This window comes from Myotis brandtii, unplaced genomic scaffold (genome assembly GCF_000412655.1).
Source record: "Myotis brandtii unplaced genomic scaffold, ASM41265v1 scaffold927, whole genome shotgun sequence".
NCBI lineage: Eukaryota > Metazoa > Chordata > Mammalia > Chiroptera > Vespertilionidae > Myotis > Myotis brandtii.
In genome coordinates this window covers 3,199,575-3,210,113 of record NW_005371823.1, presented here as the reverse complement: position 1 = coordinate 3,210,113, position 10,539 = coordinate 3,199,575, and positions in this window count along the sequence as shown.

The following is a 10,539-nucleotide window of genomic DNA, read 5'->3' as shown; positions in this document are numbered from 1 at the left end:
GTTGCCTTATTGCTATTATAAAATATCTTTATTATAGGAAGAAATGTGCATTTTTGTGCAGAAAGGAGACGGAGCTGGCAATTTAGAATGCCGAACAGCAGTTTCAGCTGAGGTATGTGGTTTACATAGATTAATCTATCCCATTGGAATGTTTCCCCAGCCAAAAAAATGTTCCCTAAATCCAAGCAGTCATAATCTGTAGTGATGTGCAGCTATTTGGAGCATTTGAAAAATTCCCTGCCTGGTTCTTAGGCTGTTGGTTTGATGGCTGCATGGGGTGAATGCTGAGATACACAATGATGAGAGGATCTAAGTACACAGTGTTCTGGGAAGCCAAATTGTGATTTCAGCAAAGGTCAAAATTCTGTGCCACAATTTTAGCTTGTTTCTTGAGCAGATAAATATTTTAAATTCTTTATAGGAACATAATCTAACAATAGAGAGATTTGTAAGGAAGAGAAGTTAGTAAAGTGAAATATGGAGATTGAAATAAAGCTCAAAATGTTCAGGAAAGAGTTAATCAATCTCCCACATACGAGATCACAAACTTGAGGTCAACTGAGGGTTTTAAAACTAAATAAATGAAGGCCAAGGGAAAGTATGATGTACATTTATAAATACCTGATTTATAGTCATAAGGAGTGGATTTATTCGCCATGGCTGCAGAGATGGAATCAATTTAAGTGAAAATCATGGGGAAAGGATTTTATTTTACCATAAGAATCACTTTTAAAATATGAGTGGTTACAAAAATATGATGGTCTTTTCTGGAAAAAAAATGAAGCAAAGACTAAGTGATATATTAAAGATTGAGTGATATATTAAGGGGGATTCCTCAATTAGAGAAGGTTCCCCATATCTCAAAAATTGATTTTACAATAAAAATAAAAATTATGGACACATATAAAATACCACATCAAATATGTAAGAACTGAAAAGAGATTGTGAATCCAAAATATTTCTCTTGTATCCTTTAATAGGAATAGAAATAAGTATCTCCTGTATGTATCATGAGTTTTTAGGTATACAAAGCACACTAAAATAAGACTCAATTGTATTGAGACATCCATGATGGCTTAGTGTACGGATTGGCTATTAGAATCATTTTGATTTAAAAATTATAATTCTCTTTTTCTATGAATCTGATTAATTAACCTAATATTCTAAAATTAATGAAATCAGAGGATAGGTGATAAACATTTTATTTAGGAAGTAAAATCAGCAATAGACCAACCTATAGACTATGTGTAAAGTAAAAATCAATATTTATATTCATGTTTAGGCAGCCAGATCTTTGGTGGGGGTTGAGGGGAATCCAGAGATTTTAGTCCACCTTTGGTACTTACATGGTATAAAAACTTCGTGTTGTTTAATATGAGATATGAAATAGATGTAGTTGATTTGATTGAATTAAAAAATATAAAAATATATGCCATCACTTTTTCAGTGCAACAAAACCAACAATTGGCTTCGATGTAAAAATGAACTGTGTCCAAAGATTTCTTAGCCGGCCATGGTGATGTTTTATTGGTTCTGCATATCACTAACTGATGTGCTTTCATGCAAAAGCAATAACACAGTGTAATATATTTTGCAGTTTTGGTATGGGTTCCATAAGCTAAAATACATTTCTGACGTATAATTCCAAACCTTTACAATAAAACTTGCCATGGGGAAAATTTAAAGGGGTACCATTTGTTTTCTAAATATGCAACAGCATCTTTCACATTAATTGACAATTGTTTCAACGGAATGCTATCATTTCTAGTCTAAATCCCCATCTTTTAATTTAGCCCTAGGCCATACCTTTTAAAGAAATTGCCATCTATGAAATATCAGATGCTCCAACAGGGCCAGACTTGTGTACCTCCCTAGTAAAGCTGTGTGAAAAATTTCACACCTACACTCAAACTGCCAAAATATGCTTCTTCACTCTTTTCAGTACCAAGGGGAAAACATATACTTTTTCCCTTTGGGCAGTTTTGACAGTTTTAATACAAGTGAAAAGCAGGTTTTGCCAGCAAAAAAAAAAAAAAACAACAAGGGAAAAAGGAAGAAATCTTGAAATTATAATGTGAGAACCACAGTCTTAGCAGGCTGTAGATGGGAGAGGAAACAAAATATCATAAACTAATACTTCATCTTATCCAAGGCTGACCACATGATCAGCAGTGTTCAATTGTTTGCTGGGGAAGATCATGGCAAGTGAAAGAGGCTAAACACTTTAAGGGGAAAGCCAATACTTAATAAAAATAATAAAAAATGGCAATAAAACTCGAGCCTCCCGCAGCATTTTCCCTCAGAGTTAAATCATAAGTAAAGCCAATTACTTCTAAGAATCTATCCCACATTGCCAAGCTTCCTTATACCCCTTTGCCCCGCACCCCGTGTATTGTCAAGATTTAGAAGTTTTCTTTGGCTTTAAGGGAGAGAGATAAAAATATAATAGTCAACTAATATATCCCTGAGACATCTCATGGCACTATAGAAAATCACTCTTGAAATTTTTGAGCATTCCTGCACCTTTATGCCAGAGAAAGAAGTTTCTTTGCTGAAAGGTTTTTAAATAGAAAAATTGTCATTTATGACGACCACTTTCCTCAATCATTGCTATACCGAAAACACTCAAAAGGTTTGGAATAAAATAATGGGTCTAGAAAATACATATAGATGTAGCTTAGGGAATTCAGCCTAGCAGAGAATTCTTCTGGACCCATGAATTCCTATAGCACTTTTACACTCTTTAGTCATGCTTTAAAACAATTGAACACCCAACATAAACATCAAGACAATGGAAAATCAGATGTGCTGACCCGTTCTGCATCCACCCAAACTCATCTGGTAGGATACTGTATTTTCAGAACACATGGAATGAATTTTAAACTTGACTCTTATGTGGAAGTCTGTACAACATGCAGTTCAAAGCATTTACATAAAGATGCATCTTTTGTCACTTTGAAGATAGAGTTACTGTGCACTGAGAGACAGAAATTGCTGGGCCTTTTATATAAAAAGGGAAGTAGCTTTTGTAATCATCTTAGAAGAGGGACAATTCTAAGTTCCATATTTGTAATTTGGAGAAAAACTGCTGATGACTGTATTGGAGGATTTGCCCTTTGGATTATTTGGTATGTTATTCAATAAATAATAAAAATAGTCACTGGAGTAAATGCTATTTAACTTTTCTGTACCCAATCACTGTAGACTTGTGAATTTGTCGAACTAACACCTCGGCATGAGATAAGCTGAAGCAATACCACATGTCAACATTTCAGGGTATGCGGGGAGGAGGATGAGAGGGAGAAATGTGTACTATTTTTATGGGGGGGGGGTGCAGTAAACTTTTCCAGTGGCATCACACTAAATTTCAGAGCTGAGGATCCATGTTCTCTCCTGAGAACTCCTCCTAATCAGCCATCTTTCAACACAGTGGTTCTGGAAATTGGAGCTGGGCTTACAGTGACTTGTCACTGCCAATGGTGCCTTCCATTGAGTTATCTCCTGCTACTGTCTTCTACTGGCCTCCAGTCCCCATGTCTGCTAATGCCGATTCTGACCCAACACCACTATCCTGATGCCACCTACACTGCCCCAGCGCCATTCAGGTAGGTGTTACCCTTAGAACTGCCTCTTCTAGAAACCCTGGATGATTGCACCTAGCTAATTTGGCACTGCTTTTCTTCCCCCATCAGGTCTTACAGACTTTGGGAGAAAAATGTTTCTTGTTGGAAAATGTTATCTTTCTTTTTCCTGAAGATTCAGATATATGTACATAGGGCCTGATAGTGAACAGATGTGCCAGTCGCCAATCCCATGTTTTCCTCAGCATTGTTCTTTTCCTTTAAGGAGAGAGGAAATGCTAGGAGATAAAGTTTTGCCCTTGGCTTCCTCTCAGTACAATTTCTCTTTAAGGTCTTCTCTACTCATCCTAGCTCCCATATAAGGACACATATGCCAGTATAACAAATATAGTTTGGCCACATTGTGGCAGACAACGCTAATGTTCTTTCAGTGTCTGTTTGTTCCGACTCCATTTTAGTAATAGAACCTCCCCACCAATATTCATCCCTGAGTCTCAACAGGGAGTGGCAAGTCAGCTAGACACTCTAGTCTCCCACCTCTCTGCCCATGAGGTGTGACTCAGTGACTAAGTTCTTGCAATGGGTGTGACAGGAATTGGCCACTGAAGGTTTTGTCCTTAAAAACTATCCCACATACATTTCCCTCTCTGCCCTTGCCCCTTCCTTCCGGCTGGGGAATGCCGACAGCCAAAGCAGCTGCCTGGGGCCGAGAGGGAAGCCACATTGAGTACAGCAGAGAAGCTCCAGCGGCATGGACACTACAGTCCCATGGAGAGAGAAAGGGCAGCCTCTCGCTCTGACTCAAACTCGCACATGAGAGGGAACTAGGCTTCTACCTTGTTTGCTCCACTTTCTTGTGGAGTATCTTTATTAGAGTGTTTTGACCTGTATTCTAACCAATAAAATAGGCCTGACACAAGAGGAATCATTTGATACGTATTTTGTCACATACCACAAAGTGTAGTAACTTAATAAACCCAATCAACTATCTTCTCTGTTTTCCTGCACACGAATTCATGTGCCAGTAGGTCGCTGCTACCCTCCTGTAGCTCCCTCCGGCCCCCCTCATAGCTTGCTGCCCTGCACCCTCCTGTAGCTCTCCATAGCCCACTTGTGCCTCACTGGCCCACCCTCCTGCTGATCCGTGAAGTGGTCTTGAAGCGCTTGGTCGTTATGCCTCAGGGTGTAACAGCTAATTAGCATATCCCTCTCTTATTATATAGGATATTTTATTGATTTTTTACAGAGAGGAAGGGAGAGGGATAGAGAGTTAGAAACATCAATGAGAGAGAAACATGGATCAGCTGCCTCCTGCACACCCCCTACTGGGGATGTGCCCGCAACCAAGGCACATGCCCTTGACCGAAATCGAACCTGGGACCCATCAGTACACAGGCCAATGCTCTCTATCCACTGAGCCAAACTGGTTAGGGCTATCTTCTCTGTTTTGTCATCGAGATTTGGGAGAAAATAATTCCACAATTACATGTAGAAATGGTAACAAAAGATGACTGCATATCTTTAACTTGGGACTAATATAGCTTGCAAAGAAATTGAACCAGTATCTCAAGATGAAAAACGAGGTTGTCTGTGAAAATATATTGTATATGTAAGAACTCTGTGGACCATTAAGTATTAGTTACATTATAATTTGAATAATTATCATAATAACAACTACTATTATTTTACTGATATAATCATTATTATTTTTGTTTTAGCCAGTTCAGAGACCTGAGTTGAACATATTTCTGCTGGTATTTGAAATATACTTTAGTCATCAGACACTGGTATGTTTTAATTGCTGTATCAATTCATTCAATATATATTTGTGGACCACATGACAGAGTATGTATCATAGAGGCCAGTGTAACAGTGGCAGTACCTAAACTGACTCAAGTTGCATATATGTTTGAATTTAGATATTCACACAAGACACTAAAGTACATATGTCCCTAATGAGCAAATTTCCAAACTGTACATTTATTGATCTGGATTGATGAAAAACCCTGCGTATATAGAAAAATATACATGACAAATCAGGAAACAGCTTAAGAGAGGGTTAGTGGAATGGTGTTTTGTTTTTTAAGGAAACAAAAGGAATGCCTGGTTTAGAGAGCAATTGAATGGGAGGAGAAGCAGTAGCAACATTACAGTTATGAAGTAGCAACAAAAATAATTTTATGGTTGGGTCACAACATGAGGAACTGTATTTAAAGGGCCAGAAGGTTGAGAACCACTGTGCTATGGGGTTGCATAAGGTAGGAAACTCACATTTCTTTCCTAGTTAAAATGTGTGGGAAGCATTTTTAATGTTGCATACCTCTTTGTTTGTGTGGATACGTAACAGTCTTGTTTTTCGTGAAGATAACTGTTTAAGCCTGTGAAATGCTCATTGATCTAAGTGGATGGGTCTGAGGGGAGGGCTTGTCAGCTGGGACAGCTTATCAGAAGAGGGTTGTTTTTCCCACCCCCTCCTTTCTATTTATTCCTAAACCAGGGAAAATTCCCCTGGGAGCAGGGAGGCCTCAGAGGGAACATTGCAGAGACTCAAGAGATGAGAAACGGTTTGTAAATGAGCATTTAAAACATGAAAACACTCTTGTTTTTAAAGCCAATGAGTATAAAGTACCAGTGGGAGATGGGAGTTGACAGCTGGGACTCTTCATCCGTCTGGCCGAGGGATTCTGAGTCAATCTCTGATGGATGAAAAGTAGGGCTGGGAGAGCTCGGGCCTGTCAGAATCCGCTCAGAATTCCTGGGCTTGCCATTTCAAACCAAATGCAAACCTTCCAGAGTGAGATTAGAGTGTTTACAGAAAAATAAAAGAGGCTTGAAAATGCTTATTAAGAGGCATCTTAGAAATCTTTATAAAGCATCATCTGTGATGATTTACATGCAAATGAATCTGAATGTGCCTGGCATACATTATTTAGGGTTTTCAAATTTGATCAAATCCATGCTGATCATGAAAAAGAAATACACACACATAGAGCCACTAGAGCAGTGGTTTTCAACCTTCCTAATGCCACAACCCTTTAATACAGTTCCTCATGTTGTGGTGACCCCCAACCATAAAATTATTTTCGTTGCTACTTCATAACTGTAATTTTGCTACTGTTATGAATCGTAATGTAAATATCTGATATGCAGGATGTATTTTCATTGTTACAAATTGAACATAATTAAAGCATAGTGACTGATCACAAAAACAATATGTAAATATATATGTGTTTTCCGGTGGTCTTAGGCAATCCCTGTGAAAGAGTCGTTTGACCCCCAAAAGGGTCGCGACCCACAGGTTGAGAACCGCTGCACTAGAGAGTTTGAAGCAAGAAGGCTAGTCCATCCCTGGTTTAAAGCAGAATGGGGATAAGGGATGACCCCTCAGTGCTGTTCATTCAGTCACTTAAGGACAACGTTTGTTCCCAGAGCTACATTCTGAGTCCTGGGATAGCTGCAAAGGCTTCTGGGAGCATGTGGTGACCTGGGAGCTCCAGGTTTGAATTGGAGAGCCTTGAACAGGGGTTTACCCCACGCCCAGGAGAATGCAGAGGCTACAGTCTTATTCCAGTGTTTCTTGGGGGTCTGCACTTTTTCCACCAGGAGTTTCTAATTTCTAGGTTTCTCAGATGGTCTCTGGTCTGAAGTGACCTTTCTCAGTGACAGGAACGGAACTGGGACCCTGGGCCTTTGCTAATCATAGTCTGAATTACTAAAAAGGTTTCCCAAGTTCAGGAAGTTGCCACAGAGTGTAGGATGTAGATTAATGTAAATAGAGACAAAAAAAATCTGCCACCAGGTCCTCAAGCTGCCACGGGCAGGAAAAGTCATGACAAGGTTATATAACAAGCTAAAATGGGTGTCTGTGGAAACCTTATGGCACTGCGCGTTCTTACCTAATTGCTAAATGATGACCGGTCAGCACAACACTATGGGTCCTGTAAATTGCAGGGAAGAAAGTGTAAGGGAAGGTGTGTGGCTCCATCAAATAGAATCTTCAGCTTTGCACATGACCTAGTGTAGCACCCAGAGTATCATTCTGGCCAGGTATTTCTGATTTTCTCCCTCAGTCTCCTCTAAAATCAGCAACTCAAGCCCAGGGCCAAATTGGCACTGAATTAAAATATGAAGTACGCACAAGTTTGCTTTGGATGTCTATTCCCTCCTCTTCCCTCCCGCCCCTTCCATGCCCTCAACTATGTCTGCTCTTTTCAGCCTGGCTCCTCCAGGCCAAGGCGTAGACCTTATACTTAAAAATAAGAGTTGGCCAAGATAACTGCTAAGGGTTTTGTCCTCAAAAACTATTGCTATGTTTAAAAATCAATAAGCGCCTATTACATAATTTGGTTATTTTCTATAAACCAAAAGATGTATAGCCCTTTCCTTTATCAATCACTTTTTCATAGTGTAAGCCTGATTCTCAATACAAAGCAGAATATTCCCCAGATTGTTTAAACGGAGAATTTTATGAAAGATCCCTGACGGAGATGTGGGCAGGGTCCAGGAAACAAAGAATGGCAGGCACTCAGAGACCAGCAACAGAAGGAACCACTGACACCCTAAGTCTGACGAAGCAAGTGGGAAAGCAGTATGATGGGTGCTCAGAGAGAGCTGGTGTCACAGAGGAAGGCAGATACTCCTGGAGATAGGGTACCCAGGCAGGGATGCAGCAGGGAAGAAATACCCCAAACATGTGCTCCTGCTGCTGTTTCCCATTGGTTGAACCCGTACAGAAGCCAGAGGGCAAGAGATTCCAGTTGCTGCTGCAGTCTGTAGGGTCAGCCAACTGGGGCACCAGCAGGGCAAAGGATACAGAACAGGTTGGTGAGTGGAGTAGAGGGTGGAAGAAAAATCAGTACATTAATGTAATCCTTATCTCTTCCTGTAGCACGATGAGGCTGTTGCTCTCTAACATCCTACCTTCTACGTTGTATTTAAGTCACCCCAAGCTCTGGTTGTAGGACTTCAGACAAGGTCAGTTTCAAAACATCTTACCCATCACTATCACAATAACATGCTAATTGTTCTTTTCTCTCCTATTCATCTTGTTCTCTATAATCTAATTAATCTTCTTAAAATAGCTACACAATTCAGTCATTTTAATTCCAACACTCAGCTCAAAGGCCAGTTTTTATTATGCTTTCATTAACTGCCCCAGACAGAGATGAGACCTGTTTTTTAGTTTTCAAGTACTTGTCTGAGACACTCATGTGGTATTTATCCCATGCCTCCCAATACCCCACAAAATTACATACATGCTTTTTCCTTTATTACCATCAAATTTAAAAGTTGAAATGGTTTCTTGCACATGTCTACAGTATATCCCTCAGTAGGTCACTGGGTTCACTTGCTTTCTATGTAGTAATCACATCTTTTTAAAAAAATATTTTTATTGATTTCAGCGAGGAAAGGAGAGGGAGAGAGAGAGACAGAAACATCAATGATGAGAGAGAATAATTGATTAGCTGCCTCCTGCATGCCTCCCACTGGCAATCCAGTCCGCAACCCAGGCATGTGCCCTTGACCGGAATTAAACCCAGGACCCTTCTATGTCCCCCCAAGGATGTGTTGGGTACCTCTCCTCGGTGCTCGCTGCTTTGGCTGTCATGGTACAGTCATATAATTTGTCAGTGGTTCAAGTTAAATTTTTTAAAATATATATTGATTTCGAAGAGGAAGGAAGAGAGAAGGAGAGAGAGAGCGAAACATCAGTGAGGAGAGAGAATCATTGATTGGTTGCCTCCTGCACTCCCCCTATTGAGGATCAAGCCCACAACCCAGGCATATGCCCTGACTGGGAATCGAACTGTGACCTTCTGGTTCATAGGTTGACATTCAACCACTGAGCCACACTGGCCGGGCTCAAGTTAAAGTCTGTGTGCTTCCAGAGATATTTCTGACTCACCATACTTCTTCTCAAAAATAATGTAGAAGAGGAAATTTCCATTTAGACATAAGAAAGCACTTCATGAAAAAGGTGTTAATTGAGATAATTTCTCGAAATATAATGGGTTTTGGCAGGTAGATATGGCTAGGGTGGACATTGTACACAGAGAGATAAAATGTATAAAACCATGGGCCTAGACTACATGTGAAGCATTGTGGGAAATGAGCATTGTTGCTTATGGTTGGCACCATAGTGTGGAAACTTCTGTGCAGGAGCCTATTGCTGGAACCAGAGGATACCTTAGAACACAGAACAGAGTGGAGAGGGTAGATATTGAGTCTAGAATGTGCCCGGCAAATGAGTTAAGATGTCTTTTGGATGCAAAAAGACTACTTTATTATTGTTGTTGCTTTCTAAACAGAACCTTCAGACAAGTGCTTTACCTCACATACGTGGGTTTGATAGTGCAAGTTTTAAGTAGCCTGAGAGGAAAGAGAGATTGTTTTTACTCTAAAATTGGACCACTGGCCCAGCCGGGTGTAGCTCAGCGATTGAGCGTCGACCCAGGAACCAAGAGGTCGCGGGTTCGATTCCTGGTCAGGGCATATGCCCAGGTTGCAGGCTCGATCCCCAGTGGGGGGCATGCAGGAGTCAGCCAATCAATGATTCTCTCTCATCATTGATGTTTCTATCTCTCCCTCTCCCTTCCTCTCTGACATCAATAAAAATATATTAAAAAAAAAGTTAAACTTATTAAAAAAAAAAATTGGACCACTGGATACCTCCTTTATGTATGTAGGTCCAGAGTTAGGTGGTAATGAACATGGATCACCATAGCTTATCAGTCAGAGGTAGGCCGATGAAAAAGTTCTCATGTGAAAAACAAGGGACTTCAGGGAGGAGGTTTTGGCCTATGAAGTTATGATATTGTTTAGCATTCCAGAATGGTTAGCTTAATCTACTTGGTGCTCTATTGCCATTTCTCACATACATATAGATTAACTAGAGGCCCGGTGCAAAAATTTGTGTGCACTGGGGGGGGGGGGGGCCCTTCCCCCCCCCCCTTGCCCC